The sequence below is a fragment of the Hemiscyllium ocellatum genome, chromosome 4 (genome assembly GCF_020745735.1).
Source record: "Hemiscyllium ocellatum isolate sHemOce1 chromosome 4, sHemOce1.pat.X.cur, whole genome shotgun sequence".
Lineage (NCBI taxonomy): Eukaryota > Metazoa > Chordata > Chondrichthyes > Orectolobiformes > Hemiscylliidae > Hemiscyllium > Hemiscyllium ocellatum.
The window spans coordinates 92,874,902-92,888,774 of NC_083404.1; positions in this window are offsets into that span (position 1 = coordinate 92,874,902).

Here is a 13,873-nt window from a genome sequence, read left to right on the forward strand (position 1 = left end):
TGCTTCTCTTCACAGGCCATGCCAGCTCCTGAACAGGCTACAAATTATTTTCAGCTTATGTAGAATAAATTATTTTTAAGAACAGTGAAACATTTTAAATTCATAGCAGTGCGACACAAATGGAAGGATATTCATTGCTTACTAAGCAAGTCAATGATCATATCAAACAAAGAAGACATGTATCATGATGAACGGCAGGTCAGTATAATATAGTGGCCATGATACAAAGAATAGTAAAGATGACTAAATGATGAATAAGAACTGGGAAAGTAGATTCTGAGAAAAAACAAGTTACAAGTATAAAATGATAGTGAAATTTTTGACAGGTATTTAAAAACGAAAAGAATATGTAAGATGAGCATTGCTCCTCTAGGGACTGACTGAATAAAAATAGGGAAATTACAAATGCATTGAAAATCAAGTTAAAAATCATGCAACACCAGGTTATAGTTAACATGTTCGTTTGGAGGCACTACCTTTTGAAGCGCTGCTTCTTCATCAGGTATGAAGAAGCAGTACTTTGAAAGCTAGTGCCTCCAAATAAACCTGTTGGACTATAAGATGATGTTGTGTGATTTTTAACTTTGCCCACACTAGAACTACACCATCACCTCCAAATCATTGAAAAGGAATTTGCATTTATCTTCATTGTAAATAATGCAAATAACATCCAAAAAAATTGTAAATTAGAAAGTGAAAAGTAGTGAGGAACTTCAGATAATCACATCACTGAAGAAAGGGGTACTGAGAAAACTATGACAATGAAAATCAGACAGGTTCCCTGTCCTGATGGACTTTATTAGATTAGATTAGATTACTTACAGTGTGGAAACAGGCCCTTCGGCCCAACAAGTCCACACCGACCCGCCGAAGCGCAACCCACCCATACCCCTACATATACCCCTTGCCTAACACTACGGGGAATTTAGCATGGCCAATTCACCTGACCCGCACATCTTTTGGACTGTGGGAGGAAACCGGAGAACCCGGTGGAAACCCACGCAGACACGGGGAGAACGTGCAAACTCCACACAGTCAGTCGCCTGAGGCGGGAATTGAACCCAGGTCCCTGGCGCTGTGAGGCAGCAGTGCTAACCACTGTGCCACCGTGCCGCCCTAGTATTCTAGGGTTCTGAAAGATACCGGTGTTGAGTAGTTCAAATAAATAGATGAGGTTTTTTTTATCTAAATTCTGGAAAATCCACATCAGTTTGAAAATAATGATTGTGACTCTTGTATCCAAGAAACAAGGAAGACAGAAAGCAAAGTAAAACTACAGGGCAGTTATCCTAACATCTGTCAGATGGACCAGGCTAGAATTTATTATTATGGAGGTTACAGCAGGAAACTTTGAAAGTTTTTGTGCAATCAAGCAGAGTTAATATGATTTTAAAAAAGGGGAATCATGTTTGACAAATGCATTGAAGTCCTTTGTGAAAGTAATGTGTAAAAGCAGCAGTGAGGATTTATCGTACAATAGAGAACCCAGTTTAAAGTCAGGCCATTTAAGTTTGAGATGACAAGAATTTTTTTTCCCTCTCTCAAAGGCTTGTGTTTCTTTGGAACTCTTCCCCAGAAAGAGCTGGAAGTAGGGTCATCAGGTATTTTTAAAACAGTGGTAGGCAGATTCTTGACTAATAAAGGGGATTATCAGGAGTAGGCGGAAATGTGAAGACGATGCCATATTCAGATCCGCCATGATGTCATTGAAAGGTGGAGCAGATTTGAGGGACCAAATTACCTACTCACGCTCTGAATACTGGTTTTACTTGTTTTTTGTTACAATCAGGAATTTATCAACTCTAACCACAGGAGATGGGCATCAAAGTTTACTGTGGAAAAGGACATGGAAGAATGTAGGGAAACAGATGGTGATATCTTGAAAAACATCCATTTTACAGAGGAGGAAGTGCTGGATGTCTTGAAACACAAAGAAGTGGATAAATCCCCAAGACCTGAGCAGATGTACCCGAGAACTCTGTGGGAAGGGAGGGAAGTGATTGCTGGGCCCCTTGCTGAGATATTTGTATCATCAATAGGCACAAATGAGGTGCCAGAAGACTGGAGGTTGGATAATGTGGTGCCACTGTTAAGAAGGACAAGCCAGGGAACTGCAGACCAGTGAGCCAGATGTCGGTGATGGGAAAATGTGCTGGAGGGAATCTTGAGGGACAGCATATACATGTATTTGGAAGGACTGATTAGGGATAGTCAACATGACTTTGTGCATGGGAAATCATGTCTCACCAACTTGATTAAGTTTTTTGAAGAACTAACAAAGAGGATTGATAAGGGCAGAATGGTGGACATGATCTATATGGACTTCAGTAAGGTATTCGACAAGGTTCCCCATGGGAGACTGGTAGCAAGATTAGATCTCATGGAATACAGGAAGAACTAGCCAATTGGAGACAGAACTGATGCAAAGATAGAAGACAGAGGGTGGTGGTGGAGGGTTGTTTTTCAGACTGGAGGCCTGTGACCAGTGGAGTGCCACAAGGATCGATGCTGGGTCCACTACTTTCCATCATTTATATAAATGGTTTGGATATGAACATAGAAGGTATAGTTAGTAAGTTTGCAAATGACACCAAAATTGGAGGTGTAGTGGACAGCGAAGAAGGTTACCTCAGATTACAACAGGATCTTGATCAGATGGGCCAATGGGCTGAGGAGTGACAGATGGAGTTTAATTTAGATAAATGCAAAGTGCTGCATTTTGAGAAAGCAAATCTTAGCAGGACTTATATACTTAATGGTAAGGTCCTTGGGAGTGCTCCTAAACAAAGAGATCTTGGAGCGCAGGTTCATAGATCTTTGAAAGTCAAGTCACAGGTCGACAGGATAGTGAAGGCGGCATTTGGTATGTTTCCCTTTATTGGTCAGGGTATTGAGTGTAGGAGTTGGGAGGTCATGTTGTGGTTGTACAGGACATTGGTTAGGCCACTTTTGGAATATTGCATGCGATTCTGGTCTCCCTCCTATCAGAAGGATGTTGTGAAACTTGAAAGGGTTCAGAAAGGATTTACAAGGATGTTGTCAGAGTTGGAGAATTTGAGCTATCGAGAGTGATTGAATAGGCTGAGGCTGTTTTCCCTGGAGCATTGGAAGCTGAGGGATGACCTTCTAGAGATTTGTAAAATCATGAGGGGCATGAATAGGGTAAATAGACAAGGTGTTTTCCCTGGGGTGGGGGAGTCCAGAACTAGAGGGCATAGGTTTAGGGTGAGAGAGAAAAGATATAAAAGAGACTAAGGGGCAACTTTTTCATGCAGAGAGTGGTACATGTATGGAATGAGCTGCCAGAGGAAGTGGTGGAGGCTGGTACAATTGCAATATTTAAAAGGCATGTGGATGGGTATATGAATAGGAAGGGTGTGGAAGGTTGTGGGCCGGGTGCTGGTAGGTGGGACTAGATTGGATTGGGATATCTGGTCAGCATGGATGAGTTGGACTGAAGGGTCTGTTTCCGTGCTGTACATCTGTTTGACTCTATAACACATTCAGTGATCAAACTCATGAGGGTACATCATGTGGTAATTAGGAATAGGCGTAGCAAATTGCACTCTGTGCTGGTCCAGAACCTTTGAAACGTCAAAATAAGAATTGAACATTCTACTGTGCTGCCACTGAAACATTCAATTTTCCATTAGAGATGTCGCTTTTTAAGGTCAGTTTACAGTGTTCCCATTGTCACCCACTTAACGATATCTCAAGCATGAAGTTTCAGTGAGAAGCGAAGAAGGCGTTGTGACTGCCCCACTCTCCCACAGGTTCCCTGAATATCTGTTACTTTGATTCACCTGGTATTTAGTTGAGATGTTTTGGTTTGATTTTGTAGCTTTACTCATGTCCTAATAAAACAGAGTTTGATCTATTACTGCTTTATATCGCAATATGTATCATTTATTGGCCAATCGTTCTTGTCAAACTTATCAACATAAAACAAAGGTAAAGCAATCTGCTGGGTAAATTCTGTTAATTACAATTTGTTATCATTATGTTGAAATGCTTTCAGAAACTTATTCAAGTCTTCCACGTTTGAATCTCCATTTGAAATGACGCTTTAATAATTCATCATTGAGTAATTGCCACAGCATGTTATCATATTTAATTTTATAGTGCTATTAAGTAATTTGTATATGAAACAATGTGCCCCATATATCACTTTGACAAAAAAAATTACATTGTTCTGCTAACTTCCATCAAATATACAGATCAAAGGCAAGTCCTGTAATGAAACATCTTTAGAACTTTGGATATGTTTGCTTGAAGAAGCTGCTAATTCTTTAAAAAAAAGACACATAAATAGGTTAAAAAGATCCAAAGATGTGGAGATCAGGTGAATTGGCTGTGCTAAATTACCCATAGTGTTAGATGCATTAATCTGAGCTAAATAGGGGGTAGGGGAATGGGCCTGGATGGGATTTTTTTGGAGGGTCAGTGTGGACATGTTGGACCAAAGGGCCTGTTTCCATACTGTAGGGAATCTAATCTAATCTAAAAAAAAGCATCATCTTGGGACACTGATCAGGCTGAAAATTTGAAAGGGCAACTTTAACTGATGTGTTTGACGCGTTTGACAACGTAGCTAAAACTGGCAGTATGAGGTGATAGGCATTTTCACTCCTTAACAACATCTACATAACAATGGCTGTCCCAAATAAGGAAAGAACAGCAGCTGACTGGCAAGTCAAAGTGGACATTTGACCAGAGGGAAGCACCTCTGGAAAGCACCATAGTCAGGAGACCTTTTTGAAAGGGGAAGCATGAGGCATACTTGTAGTCCCTGATCCCAAACAGAAAGTACAAAGAAAACAAGAGAATTACAGCACAAAAACTCTTCGGCCCTCCAAGCCTGAAGTGAAAGTTCAAATAGCAACTTAAATGCTCTTTCTGTTTCTGCTCTTTTCTCTCTCCTTCCCAGCGGGTAGCCAGCAGTGACTTCCTTTCTCAGACCAGAGTTAACTCTGCAGCCTGGAATAGAATGCGTTCTTCATATTCATAACTGTGACCAATGTTTATAAGAAATTATTAAAATTAAGAATAAGGTGAAGTAGGAAATCTATTGTTTAAGTCAGTAGGTGGGTAACGTTAAAATCATCTCATGAGGGAATTTATCTCTCAAAGACTAGTAGCTTGAAGGAGGGTGGGAAGGCAAATTAAAAAAGAATCCTCAAACCTGACATCAGCCAGCCATTAAAGCCTCCATTCTGGTTGGAATATAAGTGAGTCATGTTGCAGGTCACCAATTCAACTTCATCAAGCAAAATTCTATACTAAGGCTGCAATTCTCCACCTTAACACAAATTTTGTTTCTAAAACTTTTGGCCTTGAATTCCTAGACCATGGAACGCAGGCAAAAGGAAGTGAGAATGGCAAGGGAAGTCTCTTGTGGACTAAGAGGACCAGATATATTCCCCTAACCCCTTCCAGCCAGCCTACCTGCAATTGGTTCCTCAAAAATGGGAGACCCCCAACCCTCTGTGATTGACAACATACTCCACACAAGCCAATTCACCCCCAACTCCCTTCCAATGTCTGAATCCCTTCCAATACAACTGACACTAAAAATGCCAAAATGACTTCCCCGAATATCCCAAACCTCTCAACCAGCCTTTATCCAGTGATATTGGACATAACTGATAAATGATGCTACAATTTATGCCCATTTTTGTGTGACTGAATGGTGGGAAACGTTTAGCAGGTGGCCTACCATTAAAAGGTTAGAAAATGTGGGAAACCCCTATTTCTGGATTTCCTGTCCTAAACTCTGCCAGATATGGCAATGGAGAGGAAGGGGTTATCTCCCCACCCACCCTCTCCAACTCTGGTATATGTCAGCAACTGAGTGGAGTATTGGATATTTTGGGGCGTTTTGTCTCATGAAGACACGCACAGCATACATACCTCTTGTTAATAAGAGTTAACGTGACTTCTGTATAGTTACTGAGAGTGATTGATTTATTGATTTATTTGACTGATTTATTTCTGTCATGTGTATTTTGTTACAAAGTGTTATACAGTATCACCATTCTCTGACTCCATCCTAAAACACTGAAAAATAAGCCAAAACATCAAATGTAAGTGCAGAAAAAAAAATAAAGAAATAAGATAATAAAGTTCATCTTTACAGTCCTTCTTGTTCAGTGCTCAACCTTGGGCCTGGAGTGGTCAGCCATGAATCCCCTTACTACACTGCTGGAACAAGAGTCGCCAATCTTTGTCACCATCTTAGTTCCGCTGACGCTGCTGCCACCATGAGTCCATGCTGGACCTCACCGATGCAGCCGTGTTCCATATTGGCATCAAACCTGCCCCACTGCCACTGTCTTCATGACGCTGCATTGGATGCAGACGCCGCAAGGAACCCAAACTCACCTGTGCCATGGCAGCCACGAATCCACACTGGACTCACGTCTGACCGAGCTCTTCACAAGAGGTAAATAAAAAAAGGAGAAAAAAAGGAGAAAAAAAGAAGAAATAACAAAGAAAAGAAGATAAGGCCCAGGCTCAAGAGCCTAACTCCGCCACGATCTTGCTAAGGGGTATATTGTTATCAAGAACCAGAAACTCTTCTGCTGAGCTTAATTCATCATTCCTTTTCATTCTAGGCTGGCCACAACTAATCAGTAGAGAGCCTCATCATTGTTACCATAAAATCTTTCCCTCTCCGAGTTCTCTTCTTGACTCCCTGTAAATACTGGGCATTGTGTGTAATAGAAAGTTGAAGCCTGAAAGTTCACTCATTTTAAGCTGTCTTTTACTTAACAATCTGAGATATTGAACAAAACCTGACAGAACAAAAACAAAAGAGAGTAAGTTTGTCACATTAGTCCAGTATCAAATTAATTCAAACGTGTCAGCTTTTGAAGTGTTCCTGGCATGAGAGAGATCTAGGAGAATGTAATGCTTGGAATCATGATTGATTGAACTGTCTACTTGACTGAATTAAAATATATACAGTTTCATTCCCATTTCTAATTAACAGAATTTGATGAAATAAATCAGTTCCCTCAATCTTAATACTAATTTTTGTTATTCAAACTATTCACAAGTTCTCTCAAATCTCACAGACGGTAAAAAGTTTTAGAATAAAAGCATTCTAAATCGGTAACACTGATAAACCTGTGTGACCACACAGCATCCGTTATGTTGCACATGAAACAATGGATGAGATTTCTATGTCATAAGCAACTCATTTGCATTCCTTGCAGCATTTTGCACTGAAGTATATTTTGGACAAATTGGAACCACTTTATAAATTATAAATATGTAACAAACTCGTTGTTTAAATAGTGTTAAAATTTAAACTCTTTACTGTCCTTTAATGATAAAGATTAAAAGTGTTCTCCTTTATATTTTATGAGTCCTTTTCACTTTCATTTATAAGCCACCATTTTATCACTCCCAAAAGCAGTGAGATTTATTGACATTGGCCTAAATATTATTTTGCCGCATGTCTTAGATCAAACAGCTAATTATGCATATACACACAAATATGTAGCTACAATGTCAGCACTTGTTGTGCTTTAACTCCATATGAAAGCCTATACAAAGCCGATGCATAAGAAGAAAATTCAACCAGCTGATTACACTATTGGCAATTTCAGTAATTAATTAATTATTCATTGAGTTTTGTACTATTGCTAAACTGCATATGACTAATCTGGTTAAAAATGAAGGAGGTAGAAAATTTGTCTCTTTCAAAATCAATAATTTAACAAAATCATAACCGTTAGCTGTAATACAATAGCCTTCTTTCTTCCATTTGTCATTTACAGTTTGAATTGTTAAAAACTTTTACAAATTATTTTAAATTCTTAGTAGATAGGTAAAAGTTCAAAGAAGATAAATTTGGAATTGATTCTTGACACTAAAGTGTATACAGTAACTCAGATCAATCATATTTTTCAAGCATATTTACGGTTTCAGTAGAACTAGAATCATGTAGAAACTTTAATCAAAATAATACCCAAAAGAAATGCAGATGTTATACATCAGAAACAAAAACAGAAATTGTCAGCAAATCTCAGTGGGTCTGGCAGCATCTGTGGAGAGAAACAAAAGTTAATGTTTCGGGTTAAGTGACCCTTGCTCAGTACTGATGGTAGCTAGGAAATTTTCAGTTTATATGGAGAAGATAGGGTGGAAGGAGAGGTAAGTGGGTAGTGATAGAGCCCAAAGAGAGAGAGAGAACAGTTGGACAAATGGTTCGAGTGGATGACAATCTGTAAAGGAGGGTGAATAGCTATTGATGGGGACTACTGGTGGCTCACAATGGGTTGTGTGTAACAGCAGACTACTCAATAACCAGGCCTGGTGTGTAGGGGCTGAGGTACAAAGATGGGAGAGCTCGAGGCCTAAAGTTATTGAACACGATATTGAGTCTATAAAGCTGCAGGGTCCCAAGCAGAAACTGAGGTGTTGTTCTTCTAGCTTGCACTGAGCTTTGCTGGAGTTTGGCAGAGATGTTGGCTGGGGAACAGGGTGGTGTGTTAAAGTGGCAGGAAACTGGAAATTCGGGGTCTTTTTTATAGATAGAACATAGGTGTTCAGCAAAGCAGTCATCCTGTCTACGCTTCCCCATTGTAGAGGAGACAACATTGTGAGCAGCAACTGCAGTAACAAGATTGTGTGAAGTGCAGGTAAAACGCTGCCTTACCTGGAAGGTGTGTATGAGCCCTTGGAGACTGAGCAGGGACAAAGTAAACAGACAGATATTGCTCCTTCTGTGGTTACAGGAGAAGGTACCATGAGGCTGTGGGGGTGTTGGGAGTGAAGGAAGAGTAGACCAGGGTGTCCTGAAGGAAATGGTCTATACAGAAGGCTGGCAAGGGACGAGAGGGGAATATGTGTTTGATGGTAGAATATGTGGTAGGAATGGTAGCTCATTATCCTCTGGATTTGTGCTGGTGGGACTACAGATGAGGATAAGGAGGACACTATTGGTGTTGGGGAGGGCGGACGAGGGGTTAGAGTCAAAGTGTGGGAGATGGGTAGGATTCAGCTGAGGACACCATCAACAACAGTGCTGGGGAATCCTTGGTTGAGGAAGAAGTAGACATTTCAGAGGTTTCTTTGTCAACATTGGCGTGATCACAATAGATGTGATGGAGACAGACAGACAGGTTTTAGAGACTTTACAGGAAGCAGAGTGTGAGGATATGTAGTTAAGATAACTGTGGGAGTCGGTGGGTTTGAAGTGGATATTAGTGACCAGCCTATCCCCAGAACAGAGATGTCGAGGAAGGGGAGGGAGAAACTTTAATCAATATGCCAAGGTGCTACACAGCACCTAGTTTAAGTGGAGAAGGTAAATCTAACAGGGAGCTTGTATTTGCCTTTCTAAATGTGCAAGGGTTTCAAAGTATCATAGAATCATGCAATATCAAGGAAGTCCTTTGTCCCATCAAGTTTATACTGTCAAAAATGCTATTCTAATTACACTAGTCCTTACTTTGCCGATAGCTTTGGATGTTATGATACTTTAGGTGCTCATCCAAGTACTTTTTACAGGTTGTAAGGTTTTCTGCGTCAACTCCCTTCCAGGCAGTGAATTCCAGACCCTCATCACCCTTTGGGTGTAAAAGACTTTCCTCAAATCCTACCTATGCCTCCTGACTTTCACTTTAAAATTACATCCCCTTGTTACTGAGCCTCTGATAAAGGCCAACAGTTGCTTTTCCTCACCCTACGCATTTCCGTCATAAACCATTCCATTTCTTGTTATGTTATTCAGGTGGATATCCTCAATAGGTATGGGTTACTACCGGATTAAACTACAGTACCTCGGGCATATACCTGAGGCCGTTACCTGTCAAGTTTACCAGTGGTCCCTATTGACTGTATGGTCCTGATAGCTACAAACTCGGCTGGGTTTATCGCAGGTCTCTAGGTCCCTTCAGTTTATCCTTTCACCTAGGAGTGAGAGGGATTCACTTTAAGTCAATCCTAATGCCTTCTCAGCTAAGTTCTAGACTTAACATACCAACACAAAGGTAAACATATCTTATCAAATAAAGGTTCGGCGAATACGAAGTGTGTGGTGTAAAATATAATAGAAATTTATCAATATAATAAGTTGAATACTCACAATCAGATGTTTTCAGTTAATCACAATCGTTACAGCCTTTTTGAATGTTCTTAAAAGATACCTAGGATAAAAGCAGAGCTTAATACCTGAGTGTCCCAAATGGGATCTTCATAGACTAGCGTGTATCAGCTAGTTGGTTCAGATTGTATCTTCTTCAGGCTAGAATGCAGTGCCTCAACCGAGAATCTTTTAGGCAGGCGTATTTCAGCAAGCTCTTAGCCGTCCGTATGTTTCATCCGATCGGTCCGTATTTTGCACAAATGTGTCTTTTCTGCAAGCCTGGTGGTTCAGAGGATGGTTGGGTGACTCATTGTCTGTGTTTCAAGACAAGAGTGAGTTCTGTCTGTTTTAGCTCTGCTTTATATCCCTTACAGTCTAAGTTAAGCAATTACATCATTTGTTTAAAGAACTGGAATCTCAAACTGTGCCTCGGTCAGCATTGTTTAAAGGTCGCGTTAAACACTTAATTAGCTGAGAAAACAATAAGTAGCTGATAAGTAGCTGGTAGAGAGCAGTTGCCACATAGTCATAGTTATACTTAATTGTTGCTAGGCTAAAATACAATAAAGAGTTAATAGTATCATTGTTGCTACAATCTAATATAATCAGGTAAAATTCCACAGAAGAATTGAGTCTTTTCATGAAGAAGTAGACAGATCCCATGACACTTAACGAGTTAATAGCATCATTGCTGTTAAGCTTAATCTTATACAATATAATATAATCAGGTAAAATTCCACAGAGGAATCGAGTCTTTTCATGAAGAAGTAGACGGATCCCATGACACTTAACGAGTTAATAGCATCATTGTTGTTAAGCTTAATCTTATACAATATAATATAATCAGGTAAAATTCCACAGAGGAATCGAGTCTTTTCATGAAGAAGTAATGGATCCCGTGACATCCCCCTCTTGAAAAGCGAGATTTCCCCATGTGTCTTTAAAAAGTTCAAATGATAGCTGAACAGAGTTCTACAATGATTGTTGTACCAATAGCAGCATGTATCAGGAGTTTTTCGTTTTTCTGCGCTCCATTATTATTATCTTCACTTTATTCATCAGCGGTGTAGTTTGTTGCAGTTGACGCTCTTATTATGAGAGCTATTGTGAGTAAAGCGGAAAAGGCAACATTAAATCAACGCATACATTTCATTTAATTATGCGAAATCATTCTGAGTCAGACTTCCCATGGCGGGTTTCATGATCAGATTCAGTTGTTGGGGTTCCGACGAATTTCATCAGTGGATTTCGTTTCCAATCATGTTGGTGGTCAAAGAGCCGGACCTCTGGTTTCCATGTTGGTTTTGGTTCGGGGCCTTGACAGCCATCGTGTTTCCAACTGTACCATGAAGTTTGTTGGACCATCCGTTTTGGTCTTTCATTCAGAATCCTCATTTTGTACTCATGGTAGTCTTTGGGATCCTGTTTGCGGTCTCTTTCGCATGCCATGTAGGGGGATATTTTGTGTTTTCTCCGGAGTTCCCTCAGGAGGCAGTCATTGTATCCAGGTGGGTTCTTATATTCTCTTTCCGTCCATTTCCAATCATGGGTCGGTGATGTATAAGTTACCACCGTTTCTATGGCTTTAGGTGACCATGTCCATTTTGACCATTTGGTTATCATATCGATTTGTGGATGAGGTAACGGTCTGTTGGCTTCTCTGGTTACGTAATTAAACTCGTCTTGTTTTATGTTGGATCGGAGCATGTTTAGGTCAGTTAGGTTTTCTTCATTCCGCTTTTGTAGTTTTGCAACATAGTTCAGACAGTCCACAAAGGTATATTTTCCTTTGGAGAGTATCATTAAGTGTTCAGCCAGGTTATGGCCTCTTCTACGGTCATACTGTACCATATATTCTTTTGAAAGGGGTGTTTGTCGAATGCGTTCCCCTTTGATCAAATCTGGGTCTGGCAACATCTTTGTTGGTTTGCATACAGAAAGTAATATGTTCATATTCAATTCTTCGAATAGCATTGAGCAAAATGTGCATATTAGTCTCTGTGCCTTTTTACGTCCATTACAATTTAAACATTGTCCAATGTTGTGTTCTTTTAGAACTGTTCTTGGCTCAGTCCACCATCCGTATTCCGTGTGGTGTTGGTTTCCTTCTTTCTAGTTACCCATTCTTTAATTTTTGGATATTGATAAAGGAATATTGAGGTTGTTTTTTTTTTTCGCATAGATGCAGAGGGTTTGTTGAGTTCCAGTAATGTAAGTTTTTGGTTCCATTTTGGTACGCAGGTTTTCTGTGGTTTTGGTTTCTTCCAAGGTGGTAGCTGCTTGGACTTATATTGTTTTTCTGATTTAGCGTCACCCAAAGACGGGTCGCGTCTGTGTTTCAAAGGTTTGGTTTGGTTTTTGGTTTGGACAAACGAAGGTTTATCCTGGTTTGAGGTCTGTGTTAAGACCGAATGACAGACAATTAATGTCTTTAGAATCAAGTGAATGGTAGCACAAGAAATGGCCCATTCTGGTTCGTAATTAAAAGATATGATTATGGTTGAGGAGATCAGTGTTAAAAACGATCCCCATTCTCCCTTAGTAATTTCAAATTTTCTTCGTTTAAATTCAAAGCCAATCATAATTGTGAGAATTAGTCCTATACCTAGGGTCAAATGGACCCATTTATATTCTACCAAGCCCCAAAGGAGCTGGAGTCCTTTCAGAATGTTTCCTCCTATAATGGGTAGGTGGTGGCAGTAGGCGTCCCATAGACTTACGGGCATGACTACAGGGCTAAATTGTTCTTTCATGTGGGAGAAAATATCACATTGGTTCGAGAAATTCCCGTTCCTTCACAATAGTTCAGAGTCCCAAGTAAGTCTTGGTTTTGTTTTCCCAGGAAGTCTAGGACTTCTTGGTATTTGGCTGTGGTTTCATCCATGCTTGCCGGTTGAGGAAGCAGAATGTGGTTTATTTTCGTTCTGGAATCAATCCCTTGATTAATGGCTTGAGAAATGGCCAAATTACGACCACAAACACCCAGAGTAGGATAAGTCTCACTAAGAGCGGTGTATATTGTTCTAGGCCAAGTCATGATAGAATCCAATAAATCCAATCATAGATTTGCACCCAAATGTTTGCAGTAGTTTGTAATACTGACATAGTCCATGCATTAATATGCAAGTTATCATACCAATTTTTTCTTGATTCTTCTACCCATTTTTTTATCTCTTCCTGTAGAGTTTTTTGGTCAGCCTTCCTTTCTTTTGATATTAGGTTCTGGAAGGTCTTTAGCTTCTCGTCATCCGTTGGGCCCGAGAAGGTTATCTCCATCCATTGCTTTTCTGAATAGATGGTTAGCATTCTTTCAAAATGTTCTAGGTCAGGTTTGGGTTTTTCTATTTTTAGATTAATTTTTTCTGCCTGGTTCTTATAAGTTTCTCTGTTTTGTCTCATAATTTTGTCATTACATCCGACATGTCCTGTCGTAACATTAAATTCTCCTGACTGGTTTGTTAGCCAGGTATTTCCAGATGGAAGTACTCTATCTGGCAATCTTTTTTAACATATTGAACCTTGTTATTATCACAGGGTTTTAATAGGATTAAATTAGAGAATTCGATCAGTTGAGGCTGATTGTTAATTTGAATACATTTTTCCTTTTTTAGCCACCCATTTTTTAGGCTTTGCCAAATTGGTTGTTTTATTTTAGTTTCGTAATTTTCGTTTGTGAGAATGGATTTGATCTCTACTAGTGAGATCTTTAGTTGTTGATCTTTGTTTTCCACGTGGGATCTGTATACCCTTGAGGTTAAATCAGCTGTTGTCCTGTTT